This window comes from Muntiacus reevesi, chromosome 11, assembly GCF_963930625.1.
Source record: "Muntiacus reevesi chromosome 11, mMunRee1.1, whole genome shotgun sequence".
Taxonomy (NCBI): domain Eukaryota; kingdom Metazoa; phylum Chordata; class Mammalia; order Artiodactyla; family Cervidae; genus Muntiacus; species Muntiacus reevesi.
In genome coordinates this window covers 60,892,668-60,913,718 of record NC_089259.1, presented here as the reverse complement: position 1 = coordinate 60,913,718, position 21,051 = coordinate 60,892,668, and positions in this window count along the sequence as shown.

Genomic DNA, 21,051 nt, shown 5'->3' with positions numbered 1-21,051 from the left:
TCCCATATTAAAGGCTCTGTTTTGAAATCCAAAGACTTGCACTGGAAATCCTGCTCCACTACTGATCAGTTTTGTGGGCTTAAGGAATTTATTTAACCTCTATAATGAGTACTTCTCTCAGTCCAAACTGCAAATTTAATTTTCTATACCTGAACTTAATTTCTTTTACAAGATCCATTCCATGGGATATCAAAAATAACTAACTAAATAAAAACAAAGCAATCCTTCATTAATTCAGGTTCTTTGCTTTGTTTGTCCTGGCTGCTGAGCACTGGAGACCTTTGTGGTGTCTTGCTAGGGTTTGGAGAGTAAGGATCCTCAATTCTCTGCTGCGCATGTAGACAGACTGAGCTAGGTGTTATCTAGGGGTGGGTCCAAGTTTTGCACACATTGAAAATTGTACATTTAGTGGTGGATGGAAGAGGCTTGAATGAAAATAATACAAAATTAGGTACAAAAACAAATGTCTATTTAGAATGAGAAAATACATCACAGCTATTTACAACTGTAAAACAGTTTTGACACCATAAATATTATGTACTCTGGAGAAGCAATACCTTACACTTTTACAATATTTTTTTGCCTACAAATTTGACTGCATTTTGATCCCTTTGTCACATGACAAATTTTAAAGAATACACAGAATTATGGGGTAGGAAATAGATAATTTATGTTTTCTTCTTGGCGTTTTGTTATTATTGATAGGATTACAACATATGATTTCACATGAAGACAAATTCATTGTTTATAGTACTATTATAAGTTTGTGACCTAAAATAATGAGTTTCTGAGGAATTCCACATAGTGTAATTTTTATATATCCATCTTTATGTATTGTATTAGCAATTATATATACTGTACCATCAACTATATGCCTGGAAGTTACAACCTCCTGACAGAGATAACTAGAAAACTTTCACAGAGTATCTTCTAGTTTTCAACATGAAAGTGGGATATTTTAAAGGGGCACAGAGAGTCCACTGAAAAAGTTCCAAAGGTCAAATATAAAATAATTTCAACCAAAAAAATAATAAATTAGGACTGGATTAAACTCAAATTATAAAATAAGCATCCATGAGTCCGTACAGATATGAATAAGCTAATAAATTAATAAATGGAGGAGGAGATACGATATTCCAGACAGACCTCCAATTTATGTAGATAGTCTACCATTAAGGATGTGGAGTGTAGAACTTTACTCCTTGAATGGGCTATGTGTAGTGACTTCCTTCCAAAGAGTACAGTTCTGAACATGAGAAAGGGAGGGAAGAGTAAGTTTACAATGGAGAAAGTTTAGGTGATGAAGGTCCACATCAACTGTCATTAAGTCATTTTGATCAGCAAGCATCCAGACACAAGGTGATGAAAATGGTGTTTTACCTCTGTGGTCTTCCTGTGTCCCTGAAGCCCATAATCCCAAAATAATCTTGAGAAAATCATCAGATAGATTCCAACTGAGGGACATTCTACAAAATGTCTGACCAATATTCCTCAAAAATATTCCTCCCAAGGTCATCAAAAATAGGGAGGGTCACAGCCAAAAAGAGTCTAAGAAACATGATGAGTAAATGTAATATGGTATCCTGGGTGGGATTCTATGCAGAGAAAAAGGACGTAAGGCAAACACTAAGCAAATATCAGTAATGTATGGACTCTGAATAAGAATAACATATCAATATTGACTCATGAATTGTAATAAGTATACTGTACTAATTACAATGCTAGTAATAAGAGAAATTAGGTGTGGGACATTTAAAAACCTTCTGTACCAGCTTCACAATTCTTCTGTAAATCTAAAACTGTTCTAAAAAATTCCGGTTTTGAACATTTCACTCTTCTCATCCACTCTCCATGTATTTCTTGTGTTAGGTAACCTTTGGCACTACACACTCAAGTTATTATATTTGCTGAGAAAGTTCAATGGGCAATAAGAATATTTTTGAAAGCACTCCGTTCATAGGGTGCTAACAATAATATATATGAGAGTCACCTAAATATGTCCCAGGAAATGAAAACATTATGTATTACCAACTCCACTTCCCCTTTACCAGGTCCCTAAAATGCCTGCAAATATTCTAATGCCACTCATCTGAGTGGAAGGGTGGTAGAGTAGAAATCAGTGAGAAAACAGACAGTGCATTTAACCGATTGCAGCTAAAATATTATTTCTGTAAATTTTAACAAGTAGATTGCAGGTTCAGTTTCTGGAAATGACAGAGGATCCTACACAAAACTAAGGAATCTTCCAAAGACAACTATATTTTCTAGCTCAATGAATTATTTTTTAAAGCAACTGTGAAGACACTGTAGAGTGATCAAAACTAGGCAGAAGCCAGAGGGACATAATCCTTGAGAGAATAGGAAGAGACTGGGTGAAATCTGGATCTATTTTGGTTTTCTACTAAACACTGCTCTTTAAATATATTAATAGTTCAAACTAACAGTGAAGTTGAAATGGGCTGAGAAGTCAGAAAGGGAAAGTGAAAGTGATAGCCTCTCCATCGTGTCCGACTCTTTGTGACCCCATGGACTGTAGGCCGCTAGGCTCCTCTGTCCATGGAATTTTCCAGGCAAGAATGCTGGAGTGGGTTGCCATTTCCTTCTCCAGAGGATCTTCCCCACCCAGGGATTGAACCTGGGTTTCCAGCACTGCAGTCAGACTCTTTACAGATCGCGCCACCAGGGAAGCTTGAGAAGTCAGAAGCCAGAGTTTAAGAACAAAAGCAACTGAAAAATGAGAAAGAAAACTCCACAAAAAAGTGAGTCATAAATGAAGGTACCCAAAACTTGAATACTGACTTCCCCCAGACCCTGGGCTGCTTCTTGAACTATCCACTGTTATTGTTCAGTCACTAAGCAGTGTTTGACTCCTTGCGACCCCATGAACTGTAGCATGCCAGGCTTCCTTGTCTTTCACTATCTCCCAAAGTTTGCTCAGATTCATGTCCATTGAGTCAATGATATTATATAACCATCTCATCCTCTATCACTCTCTTCTCTTTTTGACTTCAATCTTCCACAGCATCAGGGTCTTTCCCAGTGATTAGGCCCATTGCATTAGGTAGCCAAAGTATTGGAGCTTCAGCTTCAGCATCAGTCCTTCCAATGAATGTTCAGGGTTGATTTCCTTTAGGATTGACAGATTTGATTTCCTTCCAGTACAGAGAACTCTCAAGTGTCTTCTCCAGCATCAAAATTCGAAAGCATCAATTCTTCAGCGCTCAGCTTTCATTTTGGTCCAGCTCTCACATCGGTACACGACTCCAGGATAAAGTATAGCTTTTGCTATACAGACCTTTGTCGGCAAAGTGATGTCTACTTTTTAATATGCTGTCTAGGTTTGTCATAGCTTTCTTTCCAAGGAGCAAGCATCTTTTAATTTCATGGCTGCCATCACCATCTGCAGAGCCCAGAGTTTCCTAAAGTTCATCATCAAACCAGAGGAGGGAAAATGTTAGCCTGATACATCCAGGAAGATGGCTGTAATTTGTCAGCTTCATATCGCATCCATGTGTCCCATTGATTTTTCCTGCTCCATAGAAAAGCACAGAGAAGGAGCAGATCACAAGCCCACTAAGTCTCTTAAAAGTTCCAGAAGAGCACTATATCAAATGATTCTTCGCAGGGTCACTCAGGTGGAGAAGTGCAAATAGTGAAACTAACCAAGTAACTGCCCAGACCTGAGATGCCTGCCACCTTCCTGCATGCACAGGAATGGGAGGATACTGGAAAGACCACAGACAGCTGTCGCTGGGAAGCTCTGGGCTCCTGCAGATTCTCCTGTGTCTAGAGACATTACAAGAGTCCAAGTGCATGCCATCCTTGCATTGCCATATCTGCTACTTTAAACAATTATTTCTTCTTTAGGTGGGCTTATCTAAAAGACACAAGAGTACAGGGAATAAGAATCTCTCGAGTTTCTCAGCTCTTTCCTTGGGGAGGAAGCTTACCGAATTCTGAAGCCTCATTCTACTTCTTGATATTTACGTGTCTGGGAAAGATAACATATTTCAGGCCTGTGTAAGGTTTTATAAAATCACAGGTAAAGCTCTAGGTGTATAATCATAGCACATCTCTCCTAGTGTTTTTCAGAGCGTTAAATAAAATAATGTAAGATATTTACAAAAATTTCTGTCATACAGTAAGAAGCCAAAATAAAATTGCTATTATTAGTTACTTGTTGGAATACAGTTTGAGAAAGAAAGGGGGGTTATTCTCATTGAAAATGACAAAACTCTGTAGTATCTTACTGTTCCCCAGGTATTGGGCATAAGAAACCCTAGCTACAACTGAATAAAGGACAAGAGAGAAGAGGGAAAACACACTAATTGAATAGGCAAAAATATTACCCTGATTCACTCTCCAGACACAGTTTCCTATGTAGAGAAAATAACATACTTATGAAGTTAATGTAAGGATTAAATAAGAAAATAATGCATTCCGATTTCTTATCATGATCCCTGATATACAGTAAGCAGTCAATAATGTTAAGTGAATTGACTTATACAATCTTTGTTTCTCATGAATCCAGAGAAGAGAAACACATAAAGGAAAACATTTATCAAGAATAAAATGTGACAATGGTTAACTGCATAGTGATTTCCAAAAACTGACCTGAGTAAATTAGCCACCTAATAAGAATATTGATCCAGCTACTTTTCTAATGTAATAACTTATACTAACATAGCATAATAACTTATACTACAATCTATTACATAATATCCTATGGCACTAATTGGCTGAGGTAATCCTCAAAAACTGTGAGATAGGTAATACTCTTGTCATTTAGTTGTTCAGTCGTGTCTGACTCTTTGCGACCCTGTGGACTGTAGCCCACTAGGCTCCTCTGTCCATGGAATTCTCCAGGCAAGAGTACTGGAGTGGGGTGCCATTCCCTTCTCCCGGGGATCTTCCTGACCCAGAGTTCAAACCCACGTCTCCTGCTTTGGCAAGAAGATTCTTTACCATGGAACCATCAGGGAAGCCCTGTGAGATAGGTATTATCTCTCTATAATGAGAGCAGAGGAGACACAGTCTGTGTCAGAGCCAGGGTGAAACCCCATAAATTTTGATTCAAAATCTCTGGACTTTTCCACCAACTCAGACATATTCCATATGCAAAAATAAAGCCAGCTATTTCTGCCCCTTCCCTGCTTTTCCAATGGGACTCCCCGGAAACCTCACTTTCTTATCTAAGTTCTTTCTGGCTTAGCTTTCAGTGAAAGTTTTTGCTCCTTATCTTTTGCTAATTAGTTTTGGAACAGAATGATCACGTATATTCTTTTCACTGGGTCTGAGCTACTGCAGAGCCTGAAAGAAAGATGACAATGTATTGTGGGGATGGGAGGTATGAACACTTAAGAAATAAATGGGATTTAAATGTGTATGTCGGTTCAGAAATGGGCAGGAAAGAACCAAGAAATGGTTTCCATTTATCTTCCTTTTAATCAAAACCTGCATTTGAGGAGATGAGGTCCATCCCTCAAGGCAGAAGGCTAAGGGCTCTATAATCATCAGATATTAATCTATGGCAGAACAGACTCTACTCATCTACCTTTTTCCTAAAATGGGGAAAATTCATCTTTTAAAGGCACATCTTCAGTTTACCTTCCAGATAGATGAAATTTTATTTTATGTAATTCAGATAGTAACTAATTTGATCAGATTTCATATTTTGCCAGGATTCATTTGTCTTTTTGTATGCAAACATGTAAAATCATCTAGATGGTAACCAATGAGGAAAGTTTGTATAAAAATAGATAACTTGACCACTAGGGTGATAAGTATAGTACTTAGCAGCATAAGAAATACTTTCTGTATTATTATTGAAAAGTTTTAAATTGATTTGTCTATAACTGCTTCATTGAATTTTAATGTTTTGATCAACTCACTGTGATTTGCAATTTTGCAATTGCAATATTGAATTTTAATGAGTTCAAGTATTCATTAGGATATGATATAATTATTTCTATAGAAGCATGTGTTTTGGTTCAGTAATTTTTTATTGCATCATGTAATTATGAAATCAAATATGAAGAAGTGAGTATTGCTATTTAGCAGTATATAAACATTCATAATTTAAGAGATATGTAGCATTATACACTGAAATCTGGCATTTAAATTCAAAGTTAACTATTAATACTTTGTTGGAGAGAACACTAAAGCATTTGTATCATGTCTTGCTGTCACAGGAAAAAAAAATGCATCCCAAATATATTTTTAATAATTCATGCTTCTAAGTCACAGTGACATAAGATAAAGTGGTGAAGATGTCTACATTTTATTATAAAACATTATTTTCTCAATAGTTAGTATTCTTTTGAAAAAGAGAAAAAGGAAACCTGCCCATTATAGGCCTAAGTAAAAAGATGACTCTTTGGGTGAAGATATAATTCATAAAAGGTCTAAAATATAATCAACTTCAAGTGTAACTAAGAATACAACCAAAACAACCAGTGGGAATGTCCTAAAAAAGTGATTTGAATTAATGTTAAATGTGACTCCCTCGTACAAAAAAAATTGAATCTTATTTAACTCAATTTCAAGCAGTTTCTACTGGTATATGCAGTTGGGGCTGTTTCTTTACCAAAACGGAACAGTTTTCCAGATACTTGTGTTATCCTTCAGGTCCTCCCTGGTTCCTATAGTGGAATGGCTAGATTGATGAGTCCAGATTTGTGACAATTAAAGCGTGACAGGATCTCATTGACATTTTGGAATGAAAAGCTCATCCGTGTTGTTGGAATCCATGTCCCAGGCATTTGCCTCTTTGTCCTGCTTCAGAATTTGAGCTACTGGCAATTCTGCATCACCTCACAGGGCACAGGGTCTACTGAGGGTCACACGACAGCCTCAGGATGTGACAAACACTGTCGCTTTTGGACCTTCTCATGTGTCTCCTGCTGCCTCATGGCGTATGATGGGCAGAAGAGAGGCCTTCTCTAGTGGGAAAATCTTCAGTTTGTTCTCTTGAAGTCCGCCTTTTGATATGCCCTGCAGAATTCAGAAAAAAAGTGTTCTTCTTAAAGGCTGGCATTCAAGAGCTTTTCTGATGCACACTCAAAAATGTGTTCTGGATACCAGAGGTTAAAAAATGAACTCTTTGCTCCAACAATCCTTATGCTCTATCCTTCAGCCTTCTTCACTGCTTTTCTCCTCCTCCCCATAGATGAATGCCTCAAGAAACTGTGGAGAAGACTGGTGTGTGAAACTAACTGCAGAAGGACAGACACGCACACACACACGTGCACACACACACACACACACACACACACACACACACACATATATGCTTAGGCATTCAGTCATGTCTGACTCTTATGACCCCACGAACTGTAGCCCACCAGGCTTCTCTGTCCATATATGCATATATAAAAATTAATATATATTATTACCTCTGTTATACATGTGTAAATCATTCTTTATTAAATAGCTTTGCTGGAAATATTGGTTTGAATTTCTAACTACTTTTGTGCTTAGTTATTTACAAGAAAAATTATGTTGCTCATACTGTAGCAAATTTTATAATATTTTTAAAAGTATTATCAAATTGCATTCCAGAAGGCTTGTGTGAGGGAGCCAAACTGAGCATCTCCTGACCAACTTTATTTTTGCCAGCTGGTGGTGGTTGTAGGAGAGAGGGAAAGAGAATGAGCTGTTTTGAGAAAGTGAGGCTTCATTGTATTTACATAAAATGAAGTTGAATACTGGTCTTTTTTTCTAGAATCATTACTCACATTTTTGTCTATTCCTAACTCTGGCAACATTTAATACTGGTGTTATTGTGCTTTTGTTATTAACTTTTATGAGCTCTTTATACACTGAGGTATCAAATCTTTATCATATTTATTACAAACCATTTTCCTTTAGTTTTATCTTTCTGAAGATATTCTTTACTATAGTTGTAATTTTCATAATCCTTTTACATTTTAAGATCTGTAAGCATATGAACCATAAGTGTTTTATTCTTTAGCTTATCCCAAATACTTTAAAACAGTAACTATAAATATTTGTTAATAAACATAGCAACCTAGGGTGAGTTAAAAATAAGGAATCAAAACATGAAAAATAAAGATTAAATTTTTGCTATATAGAATGATTTAGCTTGCCTGTTTTTTTCAATTGTAAGAACAATTTTTGCTTTTTTAAAAATAGAATTTATTTATTTACTTAGTTGCATTGGGTCTTAGTTGTGTCACACGGTCTGCGTTGCAGTGCACAGGCGCAGGATTTGTGACTGGCTCTAGTGCTCCAGAGCAAGTGATCTCAGAAGCAGGGATCAAAAGTAAGTCTCCTATGTTGCAAAGCAGATTTTTAACCACTGGACTTCCAAGGAAGTTCCACAATTTGCACTTTTAATAAAAAATATTAGAAATTTAAAAGAGAAAATGATGGAGATTGAATGGTTTCATGAAAAATATCTTATTGATGTTTTGTGTTATCTCTATTGCTGGAGTCAATATGCCAGCAAATTTGGAAAACTCAGCAGTGGCTACAGGACTGGAAAAGGTCAATTTTCATTCCAATTTCAAAGAAAGGCAATGCCAAAGAAAGTTCAAACTACTGTACAATTGCACTCATCTCACACGCTAGCAAAGTAATGCTCAAAATTCTCCAAACCAGGCTTCAGCAATACGTGAACTGAGAACTTCCAGATGTTCAAGCTGGTATTAGAAAAGGCAGAGGAACCAGAGATCAGGTTGCCAACATCTGCTGGATCATCAAAAAAAAAGAGAGTTCCAGAAAAACATCTATTTCTGCATTATTGACTACATCAAAGCCTTTTACTGTGTAGATCACAACAAACTAGAAAATTCTGAAGGAGATGGAAATACCAGACCACCTGATCTGCCTCCAGATAAATCTGTATGCAGGTCAAGAAGCAACAGTTAGAACCGGACATGGAACAAAAAATTGGTTCCAAATAGGGAAAGGAGTACATCAAGGCTGTATATTGTCACCCTACTTGTTTAACTTACATGCAGAGTACATCATGTGAAATGCTAGACAGGATGAAGCACAAGTTGGAATCAAGATTACCGGGAGAAATATCAATAATCTCAGATATGCAGATGACACCATCCTTATGGTAGAAATTGAAGAGGAACTAAAAAGCCTCTTGGTGAAAGTGAAAGAGGAGAGTGAAAAAGTGGCTAAAACTCAACAGTCAGAAAACTAAGATCATGGCATCCAGTCCCGTCACTTCATGGCAAACAGATGCGGAAACAGTGGAAACAGTGGCTGACTTTATTTTTCTGGGCTCCAAAATCACTGCAGATGATGACTACAGCCATGAAATTAAAAGACACTCTTGGAAGAAAAGCAATGACCAACCTAGACAGCATATTAAAAAGCAGAGACATTACTTTGCCAACAAAGGTCTGTCTAGTCAAGGCTATGGTTTTTTCCAGTAGCAATATATGGAGTAATGTGATAGTTGGACTATAAAGATAGCTGAGTGCCGAAGAATTGATGCTTTTGAAATGTGGTGTTGGAGAAGACTCTTGAGAGTCCCTTGGACTGCAAGGAGATCCAACGATTCAATCCTAAAGGAAGTAAGTCCTGAATATTCGTTGGAAGGACTGATCCTGAAGATGAAACTCCAATACTTTGGCCATCTGATGCAAAGAACCGACTCATTAGAAAAGACCCTGATACTGGGAAAGATTGAAGGCTGGAGGAGAAGGGAAAGACAGAGGATGAGATGGTTGGATGGCATCACCAACTCGATGGACATGAGTTTGAGCAAGCCCCGGGAGTTGGTGATGGTCAGGGAGGCCTGGTGTGCTGCTCTCCATGGGTCACAAAGAGTCGAACATGACTGAGTGACTGAACTGAACTGAACTAATTATCTCTATTTAGCTCTGAATGCATTTTGCATTTCATATATATTTGTATGTACCTGTGAGCATATTGAATGTGCAATTATCATTTTAAAACTGAGTATATATGTTAATAATACTGATTTTGGATTGATGTAAGTAACCATGCTAATAATGTGTGTTAAGAATGATCAATTTGTCTGACCATATTTTGTTTACAAATCTGTATTGCTAATTTCTTCCCCTAGCTCTGTAACCTCTCAATTCTTAATATTGGGAGTAATTTCAGACAGTAGTGTTAAAAGATAAACTGAGGTATGTTAAAATTCTAAAGAGTTTATTTGAGCAAATTTTAGCTCAAAGTAGGGAGGTCCAAATGGTAAGTGTTTAGGAGTGTTCCACTGAGAGGAACTTGGGGGAGAGATTTTATAAAGAAAAGGCAGAGTGAACGTTAGTAAATCATTGACTGGCAACAGCTCTAAGACTCTTGGAGTCAACCGATAATGACTGGTTATCTTTAGGTTTCAACTTTGTAATCTTAAGGCATGTATAGGCTTAGAGTTTGCTTAGTGTACAAAGGTCACCAAAGCAGTAGAACAAGTTCATTCTAAGGATCTCATCCTTTAATTAGTGTAATTGTGGTGGTGGTTGTTTAGTTGCTAAATTGTGTCTGATTGTTTTGTGACTCCATGGAGTGTAGCCCACCAGGCTCCTCTGTCCAAGGGATTTCCTAGGCAAGAATACTGGAATGGGTTGTCATTTTCTTCTCCAAACAGTGGTTTTACTTTTCTTAAAAATATGTATTCAACTGACAGCAATTGTAATTCTAACTAACTGATTTAAGCAATGGATAATGCCAAATGAATTTGATTATATATATCAGCAAATCAACATGTATGTCAGCATACACTTGTAAATAAAATGAGATATTCAGTCCATAGCCGTGGCATATGGATTTCCAGACCAATACCAATTTCCACTTCCAATACCTCTGTTAAACCTCAGAGTCACTCTCTCACTCAAACCTCTTCGTGCGGCTCACACATTGTGAACCAGTGTTTGAAGAAGATAAATCCACGTCAGTCATCCCACTCAAATTATAATCTATGAAAATGAACAAGTGAAAAGTGAAGGTGAAAGTGTTAGTTGCACAGTCATTCTGCCAGCCTCCTCCGTCCATGGAATTCTCCAAGCAAGAATATTGGAGTGGGGAGCCATTTCCTCTCCAGGTGATCTTCCAGACCCAGGGATCAAACCTAGGTCTCCTGCATTACATGCAGATTCTTTACCATCCGAGCCATCAGGGAAGCCCTAAAATGAACAAATACTTTAAAAAATGGTTGATATGTTTGCTGCTTTTCCTCAAAGCTTAATTTTCTAATTCTCAAAGCAGGCATTTTGAAACGTACTTCCTTCTTGTCAATCAATCAAGATTACAAATGGCTTTATTGCAAAACTCAAGGATAATTTAGATTCTTCACCTCAAATCTATGTAAGATACTCTGACATATTGTACTATGGAGAGGAAAGTTGGCATTTTTAAAAGACAAAAGAAGAGCATTTTGTTTTTTTCATCAGGAGACATTTCAATATCTTAAGTGCTCATTTGCAATCCCATAAAATGCTTTTTTTCTCTTTAAATGTCAAGGTGATGTTTTCCTGGTAAATGTAAAATCAAATTCTCAGCTTGTTCTTTGCACCATAAGTGACATTAGCAGGTGGGAGACAAACAATTATAAGCAGGTATTCCTGAGGCTAAATCAAAAGCACCTTTATTAGAACTAAAATTCATATATATGTGGTAATAATTTATAAAAACATTTTTCTGCTCTAAATATTTTTAAGATGCAAAATACATGCTAAAGCACGTAGAATGCATTTATACACTCACAGCAAATTTAACTGCATATCAGGCAGTGAAGCAGCTATATTCAAGTATCACTATCATTACTCAAACAATCAAATTTATTTTAACTGTAAAAATTGCACCAGCAATATTAGATCCTACACTTTTTCACTTACTACATATCTGAATTACAGTATTATCAGAGTTATTTTGCTCACAATAACTGTAGGAAGTATGCAGATTAAGTATTATTGTCCTCATGAAAATTCCAAGGCAAAAGGAATGACAGGGCCCAGCTGTAAATCACAAATATAATTAAAGAAAAAGGACCAGAATGAAAATAGCTTCATTCTCTGCCAAGCTTTTATTCAACTAGAGTACCTCTCTTTATCGGCAATAATATAAAATGCTTTCTAATATTTAATATTTATAAAGTAAGTCAATTCTATAGTTGATGTTTCACATTAAAAAGGTAAAAACAAACAAACAAAAAATATATTGTGAACATCCCTGCCAGGAAAATAATGTTATATCAAATCAATATTAATATAAATGATAATATTATGCTGGGCAAGTGTTCCCGCCCGCCCCCTTGTCCCGCACCCCATAGCAATGACACCAGCCAGCTCTGCTTTCACAATTTCAATTTCAGGTCATCTGGTCTGAAGTGATCACCCTAATGATATGGGAATCATCTTCAGGGCCATTCTCCCTTTTTCTTGAAGAATAGTACAAATGCAATGCTAAAAAACTCTTGTCATCCTGTTCTGTAAAGCCCCAAGATGTCTAAAATCTTTCCTTCACTCCATCTCATTTTCTCAGTTCTCTTTAATCCCAACTGGCAGTATTTCTTCTGGTATAATCCCATCTCTATTCCTGGCTTCTACTTGATGGTGATTAGGTCCATGGTTTATATCCAGTCTAACCTCTTCTTCAAAATGGTCAGTTACACTCTCAGCATCCTCTATAAAACATCTTTCTCTCTCTCTCACACTGGTTTTTTTTTTTTTTTTTTTTTGGTAGTTAGAGAGGCTGAGAATTTTTCAAAAATTTAGATTCTAGTTTCTTTTTGCTCATTGCTTAACAATTCCTTCTTCAACTTATTTGTTTCTCACATTTTACTCTCAGCAGCCAGGAGAAAAGAAACTGCTCCTTCAACACTTTGCTTAGAAATTTCCCAGCTAAATATCCAATGTTATCACTGTCCTGTTTTATCATCCACAAGACACTAGAACACAGACACAATGCAGCCAAGTTCCTGACACTTTATGACAGGAAGCACCTTTTCTTCATTGTCGAACAGCATGTTCCTCACTTCAACTGAACCTCACTGGAATGGCTTTTCCAGTCTATATTTCTATCAGCATTCTATACATAATTACTTTTGCATTCTCTAAGAAGGGGGAAGATAAATTCTCCTTTCCTTTCTGAGCTCTCACCAGGATGACTCTGAACAGTCTATGGGCTTTTTCTAACTTGCCCTTCAAAACTCTTCCAGCCCCTAACCATTACACAGTTCCAAAACCACTTCCATATTTTTCGGCTTTTGTCAAGGGACGTGCCACTTCTTAGTACCAAAATCTATTTCAGTTCAGGCTGCTATAACAAAATACCATAGACTAGGTGGCTTACTAAACATTTATTATATCAATATTAATCAACAGTGTGAAATAATAAAAATGTGTTTTGATTAGAACAATTAATTTTATTCTTTATTTGTTGCCTGCTACATCTGACTTTATATATGTGTTCACACCTAGGGATGCAAAATTTTAAATACCAATTTATAATTAATTTAAGAAATTTATTATACCTTTATAGTTATTTGAGCTCCAGAATTCCTTTTGAGAAAAGATCACTGAAGAGATATTGAGGAAAAAGAAAAGGTGAGAAGGAAATATAATTTTAGTAATATCAGAAAAATGCACCATACACTAGAATGTCAGTTTGAAAAACAAGTGTAGCATTTTGTTGTTATTGTTCAGTCATTCAGTTGTATCTGACTCTTTGTGACCCCAAGAACTGCAGTATGCCCCCTGTCCTTCAATACCTCTGAGTTTGCTCAAACTCATGTCCATTGAGTCAATGATGCCATCCAAGCATTTCATTGTCTATTCACCCCTTTTCTTGCCCTCAAGCTTTCCCAGCTTCAGGGTCTTTTCCAATGAGTCAGTTCTTCATATCAGGTAGTCAAAGTGTTGGAGCTTCAGCTTCAGCATCAGTCCTTCCAATGAATACTCAGGATTGATTTCCTTTGGGATTGACTGGTTTGATCTCCTTGCTGTCCAAAGGACTCAGCAATTAGAGTAATAAAGGACACTATGTAAAGCAATATATCTAAAGTTCAAACCTTGAATATCAAATGAATATGCAACTTGATTTAGATAAAAGCAATTGTGATCTGTTCTGATGAAATGGAAAAGAATTGGCTTATAAAATTTTTAAAAATTTATAGAAATGTATGAGTTAAGCAATTATATATTTATTTCAAAACTGACTATACTAACAAGAAATAAAGGAGCACTTTTATGAGATCAAAATGCAAATTGTGATTAATATTGACATTATCTGTGATTAATGTCATGTGGAAATAAATACATGCTAAGAATTGGTACATTATTTTGTTGACAGTACATTCTCTTGTAGAAAAGTCACAGTTACATCTGTTTATGGTTAAATGGGGCTTCCCTGGTGGCTCAGATGGTAAAGAATATGCTTGCAATGCAGAAGACCCAGGTTCTACCCCTGGGTAGGAAAGACCCCCTGAAGAAGGGAATGGCTACCCATTCCAGCATTTTTGCCTGGAGAATTCCATGGCCAGAGGAGCCTGGTGGGCTACAATCAATGGGGTCTCAAAGAGTTGGACCTAACTAAGTGACTTTCATATGGTCACATATTTCTTAAAGTGTCATTTATGACATCTGAAAATATTTTTTATTAAGGTTTTGAAATGTACCAAAAATAACCTTAGCTTCCATGATATGAAGTGTTGAAAACACTTAAGTAAAATTATCATTGCATAAATTGGGAAAGGAGTACAACAAGTCTATATATTGCCACCCTGTTTATTTAGCTTATATGCAGAGTACATCATGTGAAATGCCAGGATGGATGAAGCACAGCTGGGATCAAGATTGCTGGGGGAAATATCAGTAACCTCAGATATGCAGATGACACCACTCTTATGGCAGAAAACGAAGAAGAATTAAACAGCCTCTTGATGAAAGTGAAAGAGAAGAGTGAAAAAGTTGACTTAAAACTCAACATTCAGAAAACTAAGATCATGGCATACGGCCCCATCACTTCTTGGCAAATAAAAGAGGAAATAATGAAAACAGTAGCTGACTTTATTTTGGGGGATTCCGAAATCACTGCAGATAGTGATTGCAGCCATGAAATTAAAAGATGCTTGCTCTTGGAAGAAAAGTTATGATCATCCCTAGACTGTGTATTAAAAAGCAGAGACATTACTTTGCCAACAAAGGTCCACCTAGTCATGGCTATGGTTTTTCTGGTAGTCATGGATGGATGTGAGAGTTGGACTACAAAGAAAGCTGAGCACCAAAGAATTGATGCTTTTGAACTGTGGTGTTGGAGAAGACTCTTGAGAGTCCCTTGAACTGCAAGGAGATTCAACCATTCAATCCTAAAGGGAGTCAGTCCTGAAATTTCATTGGATTCAATACTTTGGCTCCCTGATGCGAAGAACTGACTCCTTGGAAAACATCCGGATACTGGGAAAGATTGAAGGTGGGAGGAAAAGGGGATGACAGAGGATGAGATGATTGGATAGCACCACCAACTCAAGGGACATGAGTTTGAGCAAGCTCTGGCAGTTGGTGAAGAACAGGGAAGCCTGGTATGCTGAAGTCCATGGGGTTGCAAAGAGTCAGACACAATTGAGTTACTAAATTGAATGATTGAAAGAAATGGAGTTGCTCAAACAATTTCTACCTCAAAATTTTACATACAAAACATGAATTTCAATGCTTCTAAAGCAATTATAATAGAACATAATATGGAAATAATATAGACAACAAAAAATACAAACTGTTCATTCAAAAGCATTTGTGTTTTTTCCACTATTGCCACTTATTTCTTCCAAATAAAAATATTTGCCATTTATATAACTGACAGCATCTGAGAACTCCATTTGGTAGGTTTATTCAGATGCCTACCCTCAAAATAATGTTAAACTATCTTATGCACAATTCTTTTGGTGGCCACATTTTTGTTTTTGGTTTTTTTTGCCATACAATGTCCTATATCACCTTGGCTACAGCTGATTAATCCAAAGTAAGTGTTTACCCAAAGGCAATGAATATACAATCTGGTCAGATGTTTTTAAAATAAAAGATAAATAAATTACTATCAAGGAAATTTGAATTAAATCTGAGAGATTGAGTTATATATGATCACCAGATGAATGGAATAAGGAAGAGTTACAATAAAAAAAAAATACACAATAGAAAATGTTCAAGGTGAATTCTTCAGAAAAGGAATTGTTCTTAAGCAGAAGAATGTTATTGGTAGAGAGAGGTGTATGATAACAGTGAAAGAGAGGAAACTGATGTTCCAGTGCAGTACAGCCCTATTGGTTTGGGAAGACTTCCACATCTGCTCATAGCAGCATTCTTTCTTTGACTGAACACATCTTCCTTAACAAAATAGTGCTTTGCCAGAGCTAAAGAACTCAGAGAGTAACTTGTAAAACCATACAGGAAAGAAATCTTCCATGTCAACAAAAATTTCTCTGAAGAATTCCTCTAAGGACTCCTTTTACTTACCAATTCAGCAAACTGGGTTCCAAAAGTTATTTCATATGATAAATATATATCAATACAAGAACCATTAATTCCCTACTTCTTAGGTTAAGAATCCTTAGAGCTAGTGGAATTATCCTCGTAAATTACCAACAAGACTAACGAATTTTTTTGTGGCTGAATTCTCTAAAGCAGGAGTCCCCAGTCTCTGGGATCTAATGTCTGATGATTTGAGGTAGAGCTGATGTAATAATAATAGAAATAAAGTGTATGATGAATGTAACATGCTTGAATTATCCTGAAACCATCCCCCTCCCCTCGGTCAAAGGAAAAGCTGACTTTCATGAAACTGGTCCTTGGTGCGAAAAGTTGGAAGCCATTTCTCTAAAGAATCTAAAGAAGTTATTTTTTATTTCCTCAAAAACACATTGAGGAAAAAACAGGTACTAGTCTGCATTTGTGTATTAAAATAAAAATATCTTAAGGACACTAATGAAGACAACTGATAGACACAAAAGGATAAGCTTGAATATTGATTGCCATAACCATCAGAAGAGGACTATTTTATTTTTAAGGGCCTTTCCTCCTTGCCCCTCCCCTCTCAGGTTTTGAATATTAGAAATTGGAACTAGAAATCTCATTTTAATACTTTTGCATTATTATATTATAGCACTTAATTCATCTCATTTTCATGAACTTAATTGTTAGAAATATTCACTTTGCAGAAATCTTAGCCCCGTTGACTCTTTGTTGAGTGAAGCTATTATGCTCATTCCAATATACTTAGTAATCTGTTGCATTTTAATTCTTACTTTGAGATAGTGAATGTTGAATAAAATTGAAATCATTTAATATGCTATTTCAATATACAATTCAAAAAAATTTTTAAAGGAGTAAAAGTGCACCTGTCCTAATACTGGATCCACTTAAAAAAGAGTGTCTATCTAGTACAGATCTCCAGAGGGGCAAAAATTCAAAATGAGTTAACATTTTATTTTTATATTCCCTTCTTCTGTTTAGATTTTCAATTTCTGAGTGATTATACTAATCTATATTCAACACTGTTTTCTTGGGGTAAAAGGGCAATGGTTATGCATTAAAATTCACTTGAGAAAAGAACTAGGTCGACAAAGGGAAAAAAATCTTTTAAATAATAAAAAACTTAAAAGCTTTTGCACAACAAAGGAAACTATAAGTAAGGTGAAAAGACAGCCCTCAGATTGGGAGAAAATAATAGCAAATGAAGAAACAGACAAAGGATTAATCTCAAAAATATACAAGCAACTCCTGAAGCTCAATTCCAGAAAAATAAATGACCCAATCAAAAAATGGGCCAAAGAACTAAACAGACATTTCTCCAAAGAAGACATACAGATGGCTAACAAACACATGAAAAGATGCTCCACATCACTCATTATCAGAGAAATGCAAATCAAAACCACAATGAGGTACCATTACACGCCAGTCAGGATGGCTGCTATCCAAAAGTCTACAAGCAATAAATGCTGGAGAGGGTGTGGAGCAAAGGGAACCCTCTTACAATGTTGGTGGGAATGCAAACTAGTACAGCCGCTATGGAGAACAGTGTGGAGATTTCTTAAAAAACTGGAAATAGAACTGCCATATGACCCAGCAATACACTTCTGGGCAAACACACTGAGGAATCCAGATCTGAAAGAGACACGTGCACCCCAATGTTCATCACAGCACTGTTTATAATAGCCAGGACATGGAAGCAGCCTAGATGCCCATCAGCAGATGAATGGATAAGGAAGCTGTGGTATATATACACCATGGAATATTACTCAGCCGTTAAAAAGAATTCACTTGAATCAGTTCTAATGAGATGGATGAAACCGGAGTCCATTATACAGAGTGAGGTGAGCCAGAAAGATAAAGAACATTACAGTATACTAACAGATATATACGGAATTTAGAAAGATGGTAACAATGGCCCTATATGCAGGGCAGAAGAAGAGACGCAGAAGTACAGAACAGACTTTTGAACTCTGTGGGAGAAGGTGAGGGTGGGATGTTTCGAAAGAACAGCATGTATATTATCTGTGGTGAAACAGACCACCAGCCCAGGTGGGAGGCATGAGTCAAGTGCTCGGGCCTGTTGGGCTGGGAAGATCCAGAGGAATCGGGTGGAGAGGGAGGTGGGATGGGAGACTGGGATGGGGAATTCGTGTAACTCTATGGCTGATTCACATCAATGTATGACAAAACCCACTGAAAAATAAAAAAAAATTAAAAATTAAAAAAAAAGAGCGATATTTATTATAAGAACTACATTTTAGACCTCTTTTCTTTGTCATTGGAAGAATTTTAACTGAAAAGAAATATCGCTTACACCTTTTTGCTATTCTCCTGAATTATGTGACAGGATTAGCTGGCAGGAATCTCGGGGCCAACTTGAATAGAAGGTTCCCAAAGGAGAAAAGCAAGTCAAACTCAACCTCCATAAGTTTCTCTGCTACACTACCTGCCTAGGAGTCTGCCTCACTGTTCTGTGTCTTTCATGGGTTAAGATCCAGGAATTTTTCCCCTGAATGTGGCTCCCCCGTGTCCATGTTTGAATCTTAGGATGTCATAGTGCTTCTTAGACTATGAGAAGTCATTTGAGAATTATCAAATGCATGAGGGTTATAAGTAATGATTTTATAGTTCTCATTTATGTCCAGCTGGGAGTCAGAAAAATATGATTTATATTTAGCATTTTCAAAGAAATTTTACAAAGCACTCTTGCAGTACTTCTTGCTGATCATTGTTTACAAGGTTGCAAGCATGCCAGCTCTCAATTATTCCAGTCAGTGGGTAACTGTCAATGAGTAGAGGGTACTTTCATTTTTAACCAGTTGTTACAATTTCCTCTTCCAACTCATCTAAAATGTCAACATCATTTCCTGGAAATATATTGAACTATTTTTCCTTTATCTTCTTGTCTCCTGGTACAACTCCCACATTGAAATTGCTCTTGTGTGAATCACCAAAAGTTTTCACTTTATGAAAGCAAAAGGATGTTTTCTGGTGGTGTAATCTTGCTTAACCTCTTTTCATTCATTCATTTAATGAGTTATTGAACATTTATTTTTGCCAAGCACTGGGGAAACAGAGGGGCACAAGGCAAAGTATGGACCATATCCTTACAGTATTTATAATTAAGTTTGAAAGACAGACTGAACAAGTAATTACAGAGGTGTTAAATGTCAAGAAAAGGTGCCACGAGAACATATAATGGAGACATATTCTGGCTTTGAAGTCAGAAAAGGTCTTTCAGTGGAAGCAATTTTTAGTTGGGGTCTAATGTAAGTAAAGAGTTGATTTGTGAAACAGAGATAAGCAAGACATTTTTTTAACAAAGGGGAAAGCAATTTTCACTTTCTCAATTTTCTTTCAGTTAACACCTACTCAGCTACCAAAGTAGCACTAAATCTAGATAAGAAATAATGAGGATTTAAAATCAGGGACAAAAAGAATGAATGTATTCAGGTACATTAGGAATGTGTATTTGGTGATTGCATACATGTGAAGATGTGAGAGAAGGGACAGTTAAGGAAGTCCTGAGTTTATGTTGGTCCACTATGTAGGTGATAGTGTCCCTTACTAAGACTGGGAACACTGAACACCTGCAGGTTTGGGAAGAGATGATAAATCCAGTATTGCATGTACTGAATTTGAGGGGTTTGAGAAAAAACTATTAAGAATGTTAAATAGTCAACCCAATGTACCTTGCCCCAGAAGAGAGGCTGAAGATGTATATGCATGCTAAGTCACTTCAGTCATGCCTGAATCTTTGCAATCCCATGGACTTCTCTGTCCATGGGATGCTCCAGGCAAGAATACTGGGGTGGATTGACATTTCCTCCACCAGGAGATCTTCCTGACCCAGGGATTGAAACTGTGTCTCTTATATCTCCTACCTTGGCAGGTAAGTTCTTTACCACCAGCGCCACCTGGGAAGTCCAAGCATACAGCTATCTTAAAAAACAAACAATGAAAATCCCAAATTAACTCATCACACACAGCAGTATATTAATATGATGTCAGTTCCCTGATATTTTTGTGATCATATGACCTAGCATCCTTGTTGTGATCAAAACCAGAAGACAAAGACATATTTATTCCTCATATTTTCTTATTCTCCATGTCTTTCCCAGCACTGTGTCCACCCAATTCCACTTCTTAAATTTCCTCAGCCTCATCTAATAACACTTACGGCTTTTCTGGGGGATTGCAATCACCTAATTTGAGTTCTCTCCTCAGTATCATCATTAAAATGAATATTTATATTGCTGTCAGAGTGAGCTTTTTAAGACAGAAGACTCCTGTGTTTTCTTTTTTCTCTTCTTCCCTATGTTAAATTCTAAAAAGTCTAATGCTTTTTTAAGTTACCAGCAGAGTCTTCTCTCTCACTTTTCCCTACTTCTCTTTTTCTAAAGCATAGATGGAGATAAATTTCCTCTAATAATTTTCTCCTTTGCCAGTTGTTTTGCTTAATCCTAGCACACAGATTGTAAAGCATTACTTTCATCATGAAAGTCACAAAGAAGAATAAGACAATGGGTGCCAACAATGTCCATAGAGAAAGACTATTAGCACTCAGAATCCAGCCCCAGTA